The 16,307-nt window shown below is 52.8% G+C and overlaps 1 protein-coding gene across 4 annotated transcripts in view; it reads right to left on the bottom strand.

Moving 5' to 3' along the window:
• Positions 1 to 16,307, bottom strand: part of Tcf20 (transcription factor 20) — a 176,268-nt gene that overhangs the window by 91,123 nt on the left and 68,838 nt on the right. The window contains exon 1 of one of the 4 annotated variants that reach the window (NM_001130574.1): positions 7,123 to 7,270. The exons of 2 other annotated variants lie outside the window; for them this stretch is intronic. The gene's annotated coding sequence lies outside the window, so the exon portion shown is untranslated. Of the gene's footprint in view, positions 1 to 7,122; positions 7,405 to 16,307 lie in introns of those variants that run through there. One more of the 4 variants, XM_063264059.1, reaches the window with a different exon arrangement.

A 16,307-nucleotide genomic window follows, 5' to 3' on the forward strand; every position in this document is an offset into this window, starting at 1 on the left:
GCCCTCAAGAGGCCAGAGCATCGCTCCAGCTCATGGCTGAAGAGGTCCAAGGCTGCTAGGAAGATGCTCAAAGATACACAACTACTAAGCGGTGGGCCCAGTAGCTGCCCTCAAGCCCGCCCCTTCAAACTAACTAACTATCTCTCTCTCTCTCTCTCTCTCTCTCTCTCTCTCTCTCTCTCTCTCTCTCTCTCACACACACACACACACACACACACACACACACACACACACACACACACAGTGGCTGCCTTGCAAGAGGATCCTGGGGCTCTTGTACTGGATGTAATGGTGGCTATGGTTCTGCTCATCCTTCTCCCTCACCTTGTACTAGGGTCCAGGTATAAGGGTTCAGAGCTGGGGGTTACCTTCTCAACGAGAATGGCTCAGAAATAGGGACACTGATGTTTCCCCTCCAGAGACCTGGGAATGGCTGCCCTGCCACCAAACCAATTGTCTCCCAGAAAAAGATACATCATGTGAGAAGCCTCATTACTGCCCTGCATCCATCTCCCTGATAGCTCTCAAGGACAACTGCCAAGCACATGTGTGATGCCTTGGGAACAGAAAGCAGCAAGAGTCATGTATTCTCCAACTCACATCAGCCCTTGACTCCAGCCTCTCTGTGAACCACTTTCATCTCTGCCGCCAACTCACTGCAGTCCCATGAGCACTTGTCCCCGGCTAAACAGTGTGCAGTAGCTGCGGAGTGGCTTCCAAAGTCCCACTCTCCTGGATACGAAGCCCTCTCTTGGCTTAGCTCACAATGCCAACCTCCACTCCCTTGTTTCATTGTCTCTGCCAAACCAAACAAGTTTTGTCCCTCGCCTGGCCTATTCCCAGAGGCAGAGGAGCCTGCCTCTCCGCCTCCACAGAGACTAAGGTATTTCTACCTTGCTTTTTCAGGTCCAACTCAAATGCTGCCTCCTTAATAACCATTCATTCTCTCAACACTGACTGGGTCTTTATCGTATTCCAAGCATTGAATAAAAGGTCCTTGTTGACATGATGTTTGTGGTCCTATGAGGCTTCATGTTGAGTCTGGATGAGTTGCAGGGAGAGGTGCTGCTCATCAAAAGCCCCAAGGCAGGAAGAAGCAAAGAGAGCAGAAAGGGGGAGGAGGCAGGCAGGACAGCGCAAGTCAAAGGAAAGCAGGGGTGCAGCTGCAGCACAGTGCGGGTCACAGGCTTGAGGCTTCAAAGGAAAGCAGGGGTGCAGCTGCAGCATAGTGCGGGTCACGGGCTTCATCCCAAGACAAAAGGAAGAATTCTTAGACGGCACCACAAATCCACCTTTCCAGCTGCCCTGTAGCTGTGCCTTGTTCCACATCCCTCTCTCTGATCTTTTGGGGCGATTTTCACACCCTTTCTCCTAGGCTGAGCTCAAAGGCAGTACTGGCCTCTGACCAAACAGTTTCATCCCTATTAGCTGACCCAGTGCCCAGAACAAGGAACTAACTGTTCAGAAACCTCGGTTGCATGACCTGGGTGACCACATATCCCCTCTAGGAGCAAATCTGCCTAATGGACCTTCCTCTCTCTGCAAGTTACAGAATCCAGAGGTTTCAATGATGCCAAAACTCCAGAAGCCCTTGAGAGCAGAACAAGCTTTATTTGATGTCCATGCCCAGCATCAGCACATGGACTACACAGGATGTACCTTTGGTCATCATGCTAGGGACCAGAAACCAAAATGCAAGTTGTCACAGCTGCTTACAATGCACTACCACGTGAGCAATCCCACAGAGTCAACCTTCTAAGGTGAGATCCACCGAATACTGCCCTGATTTCAGATGAGGAAACTGAGGAAAGGAGGACACCCCTCCCTCCCCGAGTCATGAAAACACAGCCAAGACTAGCACCTGACCTGAGTTCAGACTCCCTGTGGTCCTCCTGCAGGGCTAATAGTCTCTCCAGATATTTCTTTCACAACTGTTTCCAACTGACATATTTCGTCAGGATGTCAGTCACACCAGCAGTGGGAGCCAGCATACCAGTTCTCAGAAGCTCTACCCGGCTGCATCGGAACTGCACACTCAGCTCCCAGGCACCAAGGCAGAGAGGCTTCGGCCTGGCACGCTGCAGGTCCTCAGTCAATACTGAGTGTGAGCAGAGGCACCTGAGCTGACGAGAGAGAACAAAGCAAAGTATGCCTGCAGCTTTCACATGCACTCGCCTGCACTGAAGTACTTCCTGTGCTAACCCACAGCATCCCACTACAGTTCTACGAGCCAGGTCCCACAGGGGTCCTCGCTGACTGTCGGGGTGTATACAGACAGAGGCAAGAGGCGGCATACGTCATTGGCCTGAGGATGCAAGGTAACAGGTGGCTGAGACAGTATTTGCTAAGCAACCCCACGGGTATGAACGTGTACAGGAACACCTTGGGCAAGAGGGAATGAATGTTCCTGAAGAGCCACAGCCATGTGAAGCACCCCTTCTTCCCACACACCTGATATCAGTATATCCCTGCACCAAGCATTGGCGGACCTGCACAGTCACCTCATCCCAAGTTTTGTGTCTCCTGAATGTCCTGTCAGTGGTCTCTGGGCCCCCAGCATTGTAATCTACTTCTCTTCTCCTTTGGTAGCAGGTAGGTACGAGAACCTTCAGTGAAGTCCCTGAGCTCCGGGGCCCTCAGTTTTGTGCCCCCAGAGATTTTTATTGTTCACTACAAAGGGCTGCCTGATTCACGACTGCCTCAGTAGCCTCACACAGACAGCTGTCCTGAGGAAGTGAGGTGCCACAACTACCAGCACAGACTCAGTGGAGCTGAGTGGCTGGTTCTAAAGTTTGTGCTGGTGGAAGGAGGTAGTGTTCATGACCTCTGGGGTCCTCCATGACAGTCACCTCCCAGAGCCATCTGTGTCTAGCTCCCAAACCCCACCATACCCACTACCTGGATGGATTCACAAATGTACAGGCCAAGGTGCTAGGCACCACCCCCCATTCTCTTGGAAGGAGGCGAAACCCTTGTCAGACCCTCTGGGCCCCTCCACTAGCCTCCATACAGTGCTAGCGGGGAGTAGTACACTAGCAAGCAAGCCAGGCGTAATGAAAGGGAAGACCGTCCTTTCTAGAAAAACCGGTGGGCAGATGATGCTGCCCGAGGCACAGCCTGCATGGGCGCCATCCAAGAAAACCGGCAACAGGAAAATCAGAGCACTTCAAGGAAGCAGGAGACCTAAGGAGACCTAAGCCCTCCTCCACACAAAGCGGGGCTGAGGTCCAGAATGACGCCATGCCACATTCAGGGCCACTCGGAGTATCAGTGGTTCTACCCTGTGTCCAACCAGTGGCTCATTTGCAGTGGTGGGTGGGCCCTTGCTGATCTCCAGGGCTCACACTCTAGCAGACTACTTCCCTCTGGTCTTGCACACAGTAACCAGAGATGGAGGTTCAGCCCCATCTAGAAAATGCCAAGTCTCTAGAGCTCTTCCCCTGCCCTTTCAGCTCTGGGCTTCTTATCCCTCCACGCTGCTCTAACAGAGTTCAGGGCAGGGAGACACTACTAAGGTAGGCAATCAGGCAATACCAGCCCAGTTTACAGTAAGGGCCATTATAACTCAGCACGATACCAACCCCATTTCATAGCTAGGGAGACTGAGGTTTGGAGGGATTATGCAATCGATACCTAGATATCCTAAGCCTTCACTCTCCTGGGCTGTTCTCTCTTAAAGTTAACAGTCTCCAAGTGCCTGCTAGTCCAGAGAGCACAGCTCTAAGATGGTGGGTGTGAGGAAAGTAAGTCCTGTAACCTTCATCAGAGCCCTTCGAAGTGCTTGTCACTGCTACCCCAGGCACATGACCAGTCTGAATACTACAGAGAGTAAACCCAAGCAGTCTGGCCTTGAGACATAGACCACCTTCTATGCTACCACTTTGGTCAAACCTAGGGCTGAGGAACTAGATAGTCAGACTCTGTGGGAGCTTCAGGTCACCCCTGGGGTCCAGCTTGGAGATGCAGCTCCTGGAATCTGCCTCAAAATTCTCCAAATCACTTCCCTCAGAAACGTTGCCTCCAGCTCTGAATGTAGCCTGTCTGGCCTAGGAATACAACACAGGACCCAGCCTCAACCTCACCCCCACCCCCGATCTTAATCCTTGTGGGAAACAGAAGAGGAATGGAAAGTAAGAAAATTGATACTAGTCTAAATTCAAGTGTAGAGCCATCCACAAATCCCCATACCCCAAGGCAGCTGACAGGTCTGACCTGGCAGGAGCTGGCAAGATTCTGCAGCCATAAACGTATGTGAGGGTGAGTTTCAATGATATATGTATGGGTAGCCAGCAGGGTCTGTCATCGGGTCAACCTTGCTTTGCCTCTAGACTCTGCTCCCACTGTGAAAGAACCAGGTGCCTCTCAGCCTGTTCCCCTTTCCCTAACCTGCCTCTCACCCCGTGTAAGCTCTGTTCCTTTTCCCTTCTCCAGATACATTCTCTTCTGCCTTAGCCTGGCAGGTGTCTACTCACCCTTCAAAGCCTTACGCCACCTCCCCTGTGAAGCCTCTCTTGATTGCCCTGTTGAGTCTAATAAGGTACAAAGGGAGGCTTTGTTCATTTGTTTTGTTTTGAGCTTGTCCCCCAGGTTTCTGGCACCCTTAATAGCCACAACTGCCATTAGCTGAGCACCTACTTTGTACCTCAGTCTAATCCTTAATCCCCGTAACAAGTCTACAGGAAGAGAGCACTGCTCCTAGGCCACTGCCTTTTAAAGCAGCAGCAGTGAGGCTTGCTCAAGGTCAAACACCTGGAGTTTAACATAACAGGGAGGTTACTGTTCCAGCTCCAATCGACCCAAATGGAGGGGGAGGATACCTGGGGGGCTGGGGGATGGCTCTAAGGCAGCTGTAAGTGAACAGGCCATCTGTTGGTCTAGGCAAGGTAAAGATGGCTAGCAGGGACCAGGGATCAGCCTGGGGCTCTTAGCACCCCTGTAGCCTGGGATGGACCCCACACCTCTTTGGGAGAGTTCATCTTCACCCTTTCCTCTTCCACCTGGCCCACAGTTCCACAGAATACCAGGACACTGTAGGCCATCAGGGTGACTAAGCCCCAAGCCCAACGCAGTGCGTTTGGACAGCTGTTCTTCATCCAGCCCCTGCTGCCCCGACTCAGTCCATGTCTTCCCTCATAACCAAGGCTGCAATCCTAGCATAACAAGCACCACTGGGAAAGTTCTCCTTTGGGTGGCTTTGCATCCAGGACAGATGCAGGCAATAGCTGTTTCACCTTCACAGTCCCACTCCATGAGGGGTCTCCAAGCCACTCTGCTACCTTGAGCTCCAGGCACAAGCCTTCCTGCTCAGCTTTGGGTTGAGTCAGGAATTTACAAGGGTTGCCCTAAAAGTCTCTGTGCTCAACACTCTGTGCCAAAAAGGCTAAGAGATAGGCTACCAGCGTGGTCAGAGCACTAAGCGGGAACGGGACCCAAGCCCTGGAGGAGAAACCGAGTCCAGAGGACTTAACAGGTAAAAAGGAAGTGGGAAAGTCCAGGAATGGGGTCAACTCTTGAGGAAGCAGGGAGAAAGTGGGCACTGTAAGAGCTCCATAATATGACAAACTATCCTTCTGGACATCTTTTCCTGACCCTCACTATAAAGGATTCTTGGCTTAGAGTCTCAGCTCAGAACTCTTGAGCCCCAGTGGGACCTGAGCCTAGTCCTGATAAAACCCATTCCATGCATTCTGAGAGCTGGCTTCAAGCAGAATGATCCCCTATGTCCATGTCACTGTACCTACTGAACTCTGTAGCAGCCCAAAGCCTTGAGCTGTGGCTGCCTCCTGGCCTAGAGAAGGCTCACACTTCCGGCCCTCAAGATCTAGCAAAAGAGGCAAGGCCCAGGACATCTGCCAACATACCCTGGCAGGCCAGGCAAGAACTGAAGCCAGGGGTGGGCGTGGAGTTCACAGTCCCATCATGGTCTTGGTTGGGGGTGTCTCTAGTCACTTTGAGTAAGCAGCTGTGAGCAGAAGCAGCCTTCAGAGCCCTCAGGCATCCAGGTTAAGAAACCAAGTGTGACCCTGGCCTGGGTCAGGGGACCAAAGAGGAAAACTGGTGACCTGGGGCAGACTTGGAGGCAAGGGAGGTGCCTGAACCTCCTATTGAATGAGGAGGGCCTGGAAAACCAGGGAAGAGGGGACTGACTCCTCCCGCCATGCCGGCCTGTCTATCTCCAGCTCTTCACTGTAAAATAAATGGAAGAAGCACACACCAGAAAGAAAAAGGGGAGGAACAAATAAAATCCCAAACCACCACCCACCCGCTCCCTTGGTGGGTGTGGGCCAAGGCCTTGGCCTGGGTCACTTGCCTCTGCTTTTCCCAGGAAACCACTGGTGCCAAATTTGCATTTACCACAAACAGAGACAACACAATGTCATAATCCTTCTCCTGTCACTCTCCCCTCTCTGCCTCCTCCCACCTCAGACACACACGCTAACACAAAATGACGGCTCCCTCGATAGACTGAATGAGCAAAGCTCTGGATCTGCCTCCTAATTGTTGGCGTTTCTCTTCGGCCTGTGCTCTATGCCCATCGCAAAACTCGAGCAGACCACCCACTGCCCCCTCCTTTGTCCCGCATTACCACTGACAAATGGCCTGCTGGAGGTGGAAGAATATGTCAGGAAATAATAGGGGGAATCAGCCCCTGCCCCCTCCTAGAGCTTTCTGCACCACACTGCTGGGGTCCCGGCCACAGAGGGCGGTTGGACCAGAGGGGACAGGGGCAGTAACAAGGATCTGGCCCCTGAGATCCTGACCTGGGGCCTTGCCCTTCACGCCCCTGCTGCTGCGACTGCACTCGGCCAGCAGCCCCGGCCACCCCTCCTCTCGCGGCCGCCCTCCTGGGCACTGCTCTGAGCATCCCCCGCGCTCCCCTCCCTCCATCGCTCTTTATGGCAGTTTCAAAGCTGCAGCCGCCACTCGAGCAGCTGCGGCCTTTGATGGGGACAAGGCAGTGAAGGCCGCCCAGGAGGCCCCTGCCTGGCCTGTCCCTGGCCCGCTGGCCCCTGCACGCCCCCGGGGAGGTTGGGGCCGGCGCGGCGCAGCGCCCAGCGGGCACGCCTCACACGCCAGAGCAAACTTTCGCGACCGTGGGAGAGGCCCCGCGCACGCCGTTACCTTTGCAGCTGCATCCTCCCCTGGCACTTGCCCCAGACCCCCTGACAGCCCACAGCATGCAGGCCGGCAGGAAAACAAACCCCCGCGGAGGGAGGGAGGAAGGGAAAACGAGAAATCGGGAAGAAAACGGAAAGGGGGCAGTTTCTCCTCTCGGTCTCAGCCTCTTCACAGCTCCTCCTGCCCAAGCAAGCAAGTGAAGTCACAGGGCCGGGGCGGTGACATCAGCTGAGCCTCTGACATCACGGCCCCTGCCAGATCACACCTCTGCAGGGTGGAGATGGAGGAGCAGCAGGGAGGAGGAATGGGTGAGAGAGAGGAGTACCAGATCCCTCCTTCGCCCTTAACTGCGGAGAGCTAGTGCCAGTGTTGGAGGGTGGGGGGCGGTAGGGGGAGGGGCGTGTGGCTCATCTCTAAAGAATACGTTTTATCTCTATAGATAGGGGCGATTATGTGTCTATTTATAATTGGCCCCAGAGTGGATGGCTTAAAAAGAGCCAATGCCCACCGTAGGTGGGGAATCAAAGCTTAGAGCAAGGGTGAAGGTAAGAATGCCCACTCACAGTATGCCTACTGTGTACGGTGATTGGCATCTGTACCTGGATGGTGCTCACAAAGGCCAAAGAGGATTCCATTATACCGGGGGAGCTCAGAGAGGGAAGAACCTTCCTGAGGCTGCACAGCCACACTTGGAGCCAGGAGTCACTAAGGAGGTAGAACAGGCTGGCACAGAGGCTGGAGAGCCAGCTGGGCAGCCTTTAGCATCTTGAAACTTCCCAGGCCACTGAGGCCATACCTAGGACACCACACACACTCACACACAGGGCAGGCTTCAGTAGCAGGACAGAGCCGTTCCAAGCCTCCCATTCAGGAATGGCAGCAGAAGGGAGGTTGTCCTGGAACTGTAGCTCTGCCTCTTACTGTCTAGGTAGGAGGACTAGCTCTGAGCAATTAAGCCCCTACTATGTACAGACCTGCTACTGGATACTTCACAGTCCCTCTCTTTAACCCCATGACAATGCCTGAGAGTTAAGTCCCCTGTTTCACATTCAGAAAGGGAGACCAAGGCTCAGGAAGTGGTCCCTCGGGGGTCCAGCCCCTGGTACTGGGAACCACAGTCATGTCTTTGGCTTACAGCGTCCGTCACCCATGAACCTCCTGCTTAAGGGATCCTTAGCTTATTGAGGCCTCCCCTGTCCAAATGTCTACTTCTGCTCCCCTTTGGCAGTAGTCCCAATATAGCCCTGCCGCCCTGATCCATCAACTCCAAAACAGCACCCTACCCTGTACCACAGGGCATCCGGGACTCCTGTTGAGTCAATCTCAGCACACATAGGCATCCGGACTTCTTTGATGATGTTTGGTGACAGCCTACTACGTGCCAGGCCCCAAGCACCAATTATTTCCTCCTTATCTAAAAACTACTTCCATTCCTCCGGATATCTCTCAAATCCTGGAACCCACGTGGCCACTGTACTCTTTGTACCAACACCTCCTCTCCCCCCTCCACCCCGCCAAGGGCATGCACAGTCTGTAAGACCTGACTTGGTGTAGAGTCCACAGCAGGCATTCTATTCAGTACACTTCCAGATAAACCAGCCACCCAGGAAAGATGTGTTTGCAAGTGTCAGCCCAGAAACCTAGAGCACAATTCTTGATTAGGCTCTCTGCCTCTGGCCCTTTGCACCAGCTGCTCTCCCTGCCTGGAACACCCACTCTCCCCACTGCCAGCCCTTTGTTACCCGAGATCTTGACTTAGATATCACTTCCAAAGGAGAGTCTGATCCCAAGACCAACTTAGATGCTGCTTCCCCCTGCTTTTCTGCACTGCATCCTGGAAGGCAGCTAGAAGGGAGAACAGAGGCATCAAGGCAGACTGCTTGGGTTCCTTCCTATCTTAGCATCCCCGGCTCACTGTGAGCAGAGATAAGCCTCTGAGTCCATTTCATCCTATGTGAAGATAGGCACTGTAATAGCAGTGTCCACTGGAGGCTCTCAGTAAGGGCTGACTCCTGGACCTCCGCCTGTTTACCTACCTGTTCTACCCCAATGGGACTCTAATCAAGGATACAGGTCAGTAATGTCCTCTGACCACGGTCAAAATGCCTGCAAACAGTGGACACTTAAGAAATACACACTGGACAGGCATGATAGCCACATCTTTATTTCCAGCACTCAGAAAGCGGAGGCAGACACATATACACAGGGTGAGCTTCAGGAGCAGGACAGAGCAGTTCCAAGCCTTTTGGATCTCTGTGAGTTTGAGGCCAGCCTAGTCTACATATGGAGTTCTAGGACAGCCATGGCTACCTAGCGAGACCCTGCCTCAAAAAAGAAAGGAAAAAAGAATATACACTGAGGAACCTAGGCGAGGATAGCTGAAATCTCGGATTGAAGAATTCTAATTCACTTTGGCAGGCACCTACATTAGACTGCCTGGCTTTAGACCTTGGCTTTTCTACTTCCTTCCTGTGAGATCTAAAGCAAGTGTTACTTCATTTCTCTGAGCCACATAGGCTCCACCTGTAAAATGGGAGGAAGACTAAAACTTCCCTTTTAAGGTTTCGAGATGGCATGAGATAAGGGATGCAAAATACTCAGAAGGGTGCACACTTAGTTGGAGCCAGATCAAGGTTAGCTGCCTTAGTGACTATCTGATCAGGGCCAAGAAGATAGGTTGCATCTGTGCAGTCAAAAGGGCGTGGTCACCAGAGGAGCAGACTGGACTCCCACAGAACCGTTCCAGCCCTTGCTCTCCCTTTCTTGAAGCAGGGCAGCCTTCTGCTTTCCCGAGACTTTGGGGTCTGATAAGAAATAGGAATAAACTGTCTTCAGACGCACGGCTACCACTGAGTACACATGCCATAAACGTGGGTCCCTATAGTCCTCCCAAGCATGGAGACACGTGCAACTCTTAACTCCAACAGCACTCCACATGCATGAGCTCACAAGCACAGGCAGAAGAAACACAGGGAAGGGACTTAGAAGGGAGAAAGATGAACCGAACACAAGGAGGAGCTTCCGGAAAAGTGGGGGATGGGCAAGCTGGGTCAGGACACCCTGTCCAGGAAAGGGAGGTGGGAGCAAATGACAGACATGGCGGGGCCACCTAACCCCAAAGGCAAAGCTGATTGCTAAGGCGGCAACTCTCACACTTGGGTGGCCAGACCCAATTGCACTCACTTCAGAGCTTGCACTCAGTTGGAGAAATATGGTGGCTGGTTTGGAGAGCACCAACCTTCCATCCTGAGCATCCTGTTGATGATCAAGGCCAACATCACAGAAACAAGAATTGCCTTGAAAGGGATGCTAAAATCATCTTGTCCCACGATTTTACAGATGAACAACTTGAGGCCCAGAGGTCTGAAGTACATCACTCCAACTCACATAGTTAATAAAGAATGGAGCCAGAATTGGGAGCCCAAGTTGATTTCAGAGTTAGCGTTTTTAACCAGTTCACCCTCCTGATTCTCATGAGACCATGCATCCATCCCATGCTGTGGGACGCATACATCTACTCTGCATGCACACGCCCATCTACCCATGCTCTCTTCATGCACCCTCTATCCCATCATGCTTCTATCCACATATGTCTCTATCCCATCACCCATGTGCACCCATCAAGCCCATAATGTATGCATGCCCAGTCTGAGGCATTATGCATGCATGCACCACCCATGCACCACCCATGCACCCCGTCCTCTTTGTATCCTATATCAGGTGTCCATACACGCATCTATCCCATTACACGTGTGCACCCACCTATTCATTCCATCATGCATGCACCCATCCATGTATGTACCTATCTATCCCATCATGCATGTGTGCATGCATGCCTGCACCTGTCCAAACCATTAGAGGTGTGTTCCCATCCATCCCATTCGGTCTGTATACACCCCCTTCCATCACATCACACATGCATGCACCCATCCGTCAGATCACACATGCACGCACGCATGCAATCATTCACGCAGTGCTCATTTGAGCTCCTGCTGTCCCAGACACTGAGATGTCAACAGTGAACGCAGAGCCAACCCCACAGAGCTCTGCGCTGTACCCAGCTGCTTTAGAGCTCACTAAAATCAGTCCTCCTGAAAAGCCTGGCTTCAAATTGAGCTGCTCAAGACCACAGACCACTCTTCTGCTGGGAAACCACAAACCAACCCCCTTTCAAAGGCCATTACCTCCCTTGCATGGGAAAAGGAGAATGAAGACAATTGATCCAGTATCCACTTTCTGGACAGAATGATGAGTTGTTTGGAGGTCTCCAGTCTTAGTAACAACAAAAGTCAGATTTGGAAATGTTCAAATTTGGAGCAATTGAATGAACAGGCACAGCATCTGAGTTCTGCCACCACAGGACCTCTGGTAAGGTCCCTGGGCACAGAGGATGTGGGCCAACTTTATGCACTGGGTTCTGGGGCTCCCAGACCTCTCTTCCTAAGAGCTGAGCACCTACTCTGTTCCAGACCCACTGTGCTGTCCTATCCCAAAAGGCTGGCAAGATTGTCCCATTTTGCAAACAAGAAAACTGAGGCTCAGAGAAAGGAAGTCCTGTTGTTCATCAACACAGGCTGGCTCCAAAGTCTGTGACCCTCAACACCAAAACTTCCGCTTAACCTTGGACTGATATTGCTTCTCTGCTTTCCTCACCTGTAAATCGAACACTGGGAGCAGGTAGGATACTCACTGAGGCTAGCCGGCTTTTCTCTTGACCCGCACCCCTCCAGTTTCAACCCTGCCCAAAATCAGACTATATAAAACTGTCCGGAACAAAGCTCGTAAAACAAGAATCAATGTCCTGACTTGGGCCTCCATTTCAAGGAGATAATTACTTTATACCCATTTTACAGATGAGGCCATAGATCATGGTTCCCGCAGCAGATCTGTCATTGCCTGCAGTAGAATGAATGGCTGTTACAGTTAGGTTTTCTGTAGTGCTTTTAATGGTGATCCCCCAACACCTGGGCAGCACACCACCACCCCTGAAGAAACGCTCACTGCCAGTTTCCTCCTCCATAAGATGCTAAAGGAACAGCTCTTAAAAGAATGCATGCACCCTATTTTACAGATAAGATAACAGAAGCCAGGGAGGGGGGCACGAAGTATGCAGGAAAGCTGCAACCCAGGATTTGTGACCCGGAACACAGTATTAAGAGAAAAGGCTGGGGTGTTGGTGGGCTGCAAATTTGAATGGCACACTTCTGCGGGCTGGCAGTCTGCCAAGAGCCGCAAACATGGGGTATTCTGCTCACCCAGGGCCATCAGGAGCCTGCAGCCTTCCCTGGGCACAGCTGCTACCCTGGCAGACCCCTAAAAAGCCCCCCAAAGAATCTCTGCGCTCCAGAGCTTTTTTCTCATTCCAAACATGCCAGAGCCCCGCGGACCCCGGAGGCTGCTACTTAGCGCCAGATTAATCACACCGAATTCTCCATCCAGATATTGCGTGCAGGCCGAACTCCCACCGCTAATCGCCGTAATATTCTCCTCGGCGTGTGCAGGCGGCCGGGGCGATGTTCCAGGAATATTAATTCTCCACAGCCGGCTCACTCCCGCTGCACGCATGCGCCCCCTGCACTGCTGGCTGCTGGTAGGGGAGCAGGCCTGGCCAGGGGATCAAGAGCCTGAGGGAAGAAGGGCCAGACTCCAGCCCTCCATGGGAACCAGGCTGGCCAAACAAGAACCAATGGGCCAAAGCCCAGCCAAGGTCTAGTCAGAGTACTTCCTGTTGGCTCCTACCTGTGGTAAGGTTTACCCCCAATACTGTTTCTTCCCTTAGCCCTGACCCCTGGCCTCCTGTCCTAGAACCTGCACGTTCAGGAAGCTCAGAGCCCCCAGGAAGCCACATAGCATAGGTTCTCTGATGTCCTCTCAACACAGCAAGGCTTTGACAAATGGGCATCCAGGGATCAGCAAATCCTGGCCAAAAAAAAAAAAAAAAAAAAAAAAAAAGGCAGGCATACAAAAAGGAATAAAAATCTTTCATCTGCTTGAAATATAAAAGCGTGGGTGGCAAAGGAGACTCTGGCAATGGGAGTTTGTGCTCAGCTATGGGGCTAACCCAGACCTGGAGGGGGCAGGCTGGGTCTACGGAAGCCAGGAGCTGACTGCTGGCTTTGCTTACTCCAAAACTACAGTGTAACTGGTAATGTCAGAAGCTGAGGGATGAGGGGATGGGAGCAGACGGTTTATAGGGCCTGTGCTGTCTCTAAGGAGAAGAAGCACTCTCCTCTCCTGACCCTGCTGACTGGTTTTAAGGAAGCGCTGACCACTGAACGTTCTCTTTGAGGTCGGAGGCACTGTCCTGCCTTTCAAGAGTTCCTGGTCCAAAGCTGGGCTCAGCATTCTTGCCATCCTGGGGACACTAGGCAGGCCTTCTGTCCACCCAGAAGAGTATGGCTAGGAAAAGCCGCATCTTCAGGTGTTTAAATCTCCAACCAACCATGGAATGCAGCTTCAGGGCATCCATTTTCAAACAAGGAAACACACAGGAGAGAAAAGTGTCCCAATCAGCTCAGCCTACAGAACCTGGATCCAGGCTCTTCTTAGCAAGCTCTGGGACTCCATTTCCTTCCCCCCACTGAAGTGACTTTTAAGGTCCGTCCAGTTTTACAAAGTGTCAGGCAAAGGGTCTCCCACCCCACCCCACCCCCGGAGAATCAGATGTGGCCAGCAGCAGAATGGTATACAGGGAAGGGCTGGGCAGGTATCTGGAGGCCCAGGACATCCATAGAGCTAAGTCATTTGTACCAGCCCCTGCTTCCCACCGCCTGGTCCAGGCCAAATGAAGGTGGGGCCTTGGGTCCACTGGACGGAAGAGCCTCTTGAACCTGACTACAACTCTGGCCCAGCACTGGGAGAGACAGAGCCTGTAAGAACACAGGAATGTGGGCCAGTTCACAAGAGGCCAGCGGCGAGGTTGCTTGAGGGGCTGGGATTCAACTCAGTTCCTTTCCAGTTCAGGTCAGAACTGGCATTGAGGATACAAGCATCAGACCTGCAGGACAAGCCCTAGCTCCCCAACATCCAGCAAAGGGCCCAGCTGAAGGACAGCAGTTGATCCCCGGCACCTAAGGGCCCTTAAGTGTTGCCTGGGGCCTCTCGCATGCTACTATACCTATGTCTCGTGAACACATGAAAGCCGAAAGGCTTCTCTCCATTTCTCCGAAAAGAAAGCTGAGGCTTAGAAACTGACACAAGCACGGGCCCCTCTCACATGCTGAAGGGTCTAGGTAAATATCCCCAGTTCCCAAGTGGGAGTTCATCCCGGTGCCACAGCTAACAGGACATACCACATGGTTTCCAGGTCCAGACCTGTGTGTTTGTACCCAGCCCTCCCCAAGGCTCTGGTGGTCAGTAACCAAGGATACATAAAAGGACCTCTCCCTCTTCTCATCCTATGGTCTTCCTGCTTTGGACTCAAGGAATATGAAGCAGCGATGAGACTCAGCTGGCACCCAGCAGACACTTTGAGACCAATGACACAACTAGTACTCATCCCTGCCTTCTAGGAAGGGACATCCCAGCCTGTCAGCTGTAACCAAGGTGGGCTATAGAACGAACCCCAGGCAGCAAACAGCAAGTCCCACAAGGCTTCCCAGGAGGAAGGTTTGGGTAGGGACCTACCGGTTCAATCGAGTTTCAAAGCACCATACAGGACACCCGGGAGAAAACAAGGCCCACGTGGGACTCTCAGGCTTTCTACACCCAGGCCAATCCCTTCTGCACCTCTGAGGCATGAGCTTCTCAGTCTAGCCATGGCAGGTCCAGTGCCATGAGAGCCCTACTCTGTCTGGCCGTAGATGTCACAGGCACATGGTTAACTCATTCCTTCACTCCCAGCCTTGGCCCCAGATCTCACATCCTCTTAGCCAGGTGGCCAGGTACTTCTTAAAAGGAATGGCAGGGTCTGGGACTTGTAGGTAGAAGGGGGGGGGGGGCGTAGGAATTCAGGCCTAGCTATGGAGTAAGGCAGGGGCAGGACATAGTCTAAACAGAAGAGGGGCCCAATCTCCAAGAGGTAACCTCCTGGTCAGGCCCAAGACCTGCAGCAGGCAGACAGCTGCTATTAATCTTCCTTAGTGGCCCTCCCAGAAGATCCCACGGTTTAAACTGTTGTCTTTCTGGCCCCTGGGTCAAAGGAAAGGCCCAGATCTGAACCCAACCTCCTACTCCTGGCTGACTCCACAAACCACTTTACAGCTCCAAGCCTCAGTTTGTTCATCTGAAAAAACAGACCTACGGCACCCGGAGTCGGAGTGATTAGTCACAAAGTGAAAGACCTGCAGAAGGGACAAGTGCTGGTTCCTTCCCTAGGGCTGGACATCTCCAGGGGACTGAGAACTGGGCCTGTCCGGAACAAGAGACCACATGCTCAATTTCATTTATTGATCCTGACAGCCTTGGAGAGGGAGAGATCGCTGCCCTATATTCCCCAGTGAGGGGCTGGCCCAAGATCAGAGCGGCATATCCCACGAGGACCTTACCTGGCTGTAAGAGGTTATTTTCCAGCTATGGAAAGAAGCAAAGAGGTCAGGAGCACCTCAAACCAGCTCTCTGGCCAACCCTAGACTCAAGTCCTGGCCTGTAGAAAACAAGAGGTCTAGCCTATACCCTACAGCCTGTAAAGAAAATAGTCTCCTGCCTCATCCCCACCAGAGCTGGAAGCCATTTTGGCTCAGAAGGGGGCTTTTTGTTTTTGTTTTTGTTTTGTTTTTTAAATCCAGGAGCAGAAGGACCTGAACAGTGGGCAGGTGTGGCAAGGTAAGCCTCTGGGTAGAGAAGGGCCCGATGCCTGTTCCCCTCCTGCCCCTCCTGGCACTTGCAGTGCAGCGCAACCATGTAACTGCCGAGCCCCGCGCCGCCGCTGCAGTGTGCACAAGCAGGCACCTGCCAATCTCAGCCCACGGCCTCCGCCCAGCCCCCCTCTCCCGGAGGACAGATAATTCTCTCGCTCTCCCAGCCTGACAAAATAACTAATGCTAACTCAATAAAGTCCCCCTTGAAGGTTTTTAATTACCAGACTGTGCCGAAGACTTAAGACTCCAGGAGCAGGAGGGGGAGACCTGCGGAGGCTGATAGGGATGGGCGTGGCAGAGACTGGACCCGGCTGGTGGTAAAGTGCCCTCCCTCCAACTAGGGGAGAGGGCAGGGCCAGGCTGGTGCTGTCCAGGGTGCTGGGCCCAGCA

Source organism: Rattus norvegicus, chromosome 7, assembly GCF_036323735.1.
Source record: "Rattus norvegicus strain BN/NHsdMcwi chromosome 7, GRCr8, whole genome shotgun sequence".
In the NCBI taxonomy this organism is placed as follows: domain Eukaryota; kingdom Metazoa; phylum Chordata; class Mammalia; order Rodentia; family Muridae; genus Rattus; species Rattus norvegicus.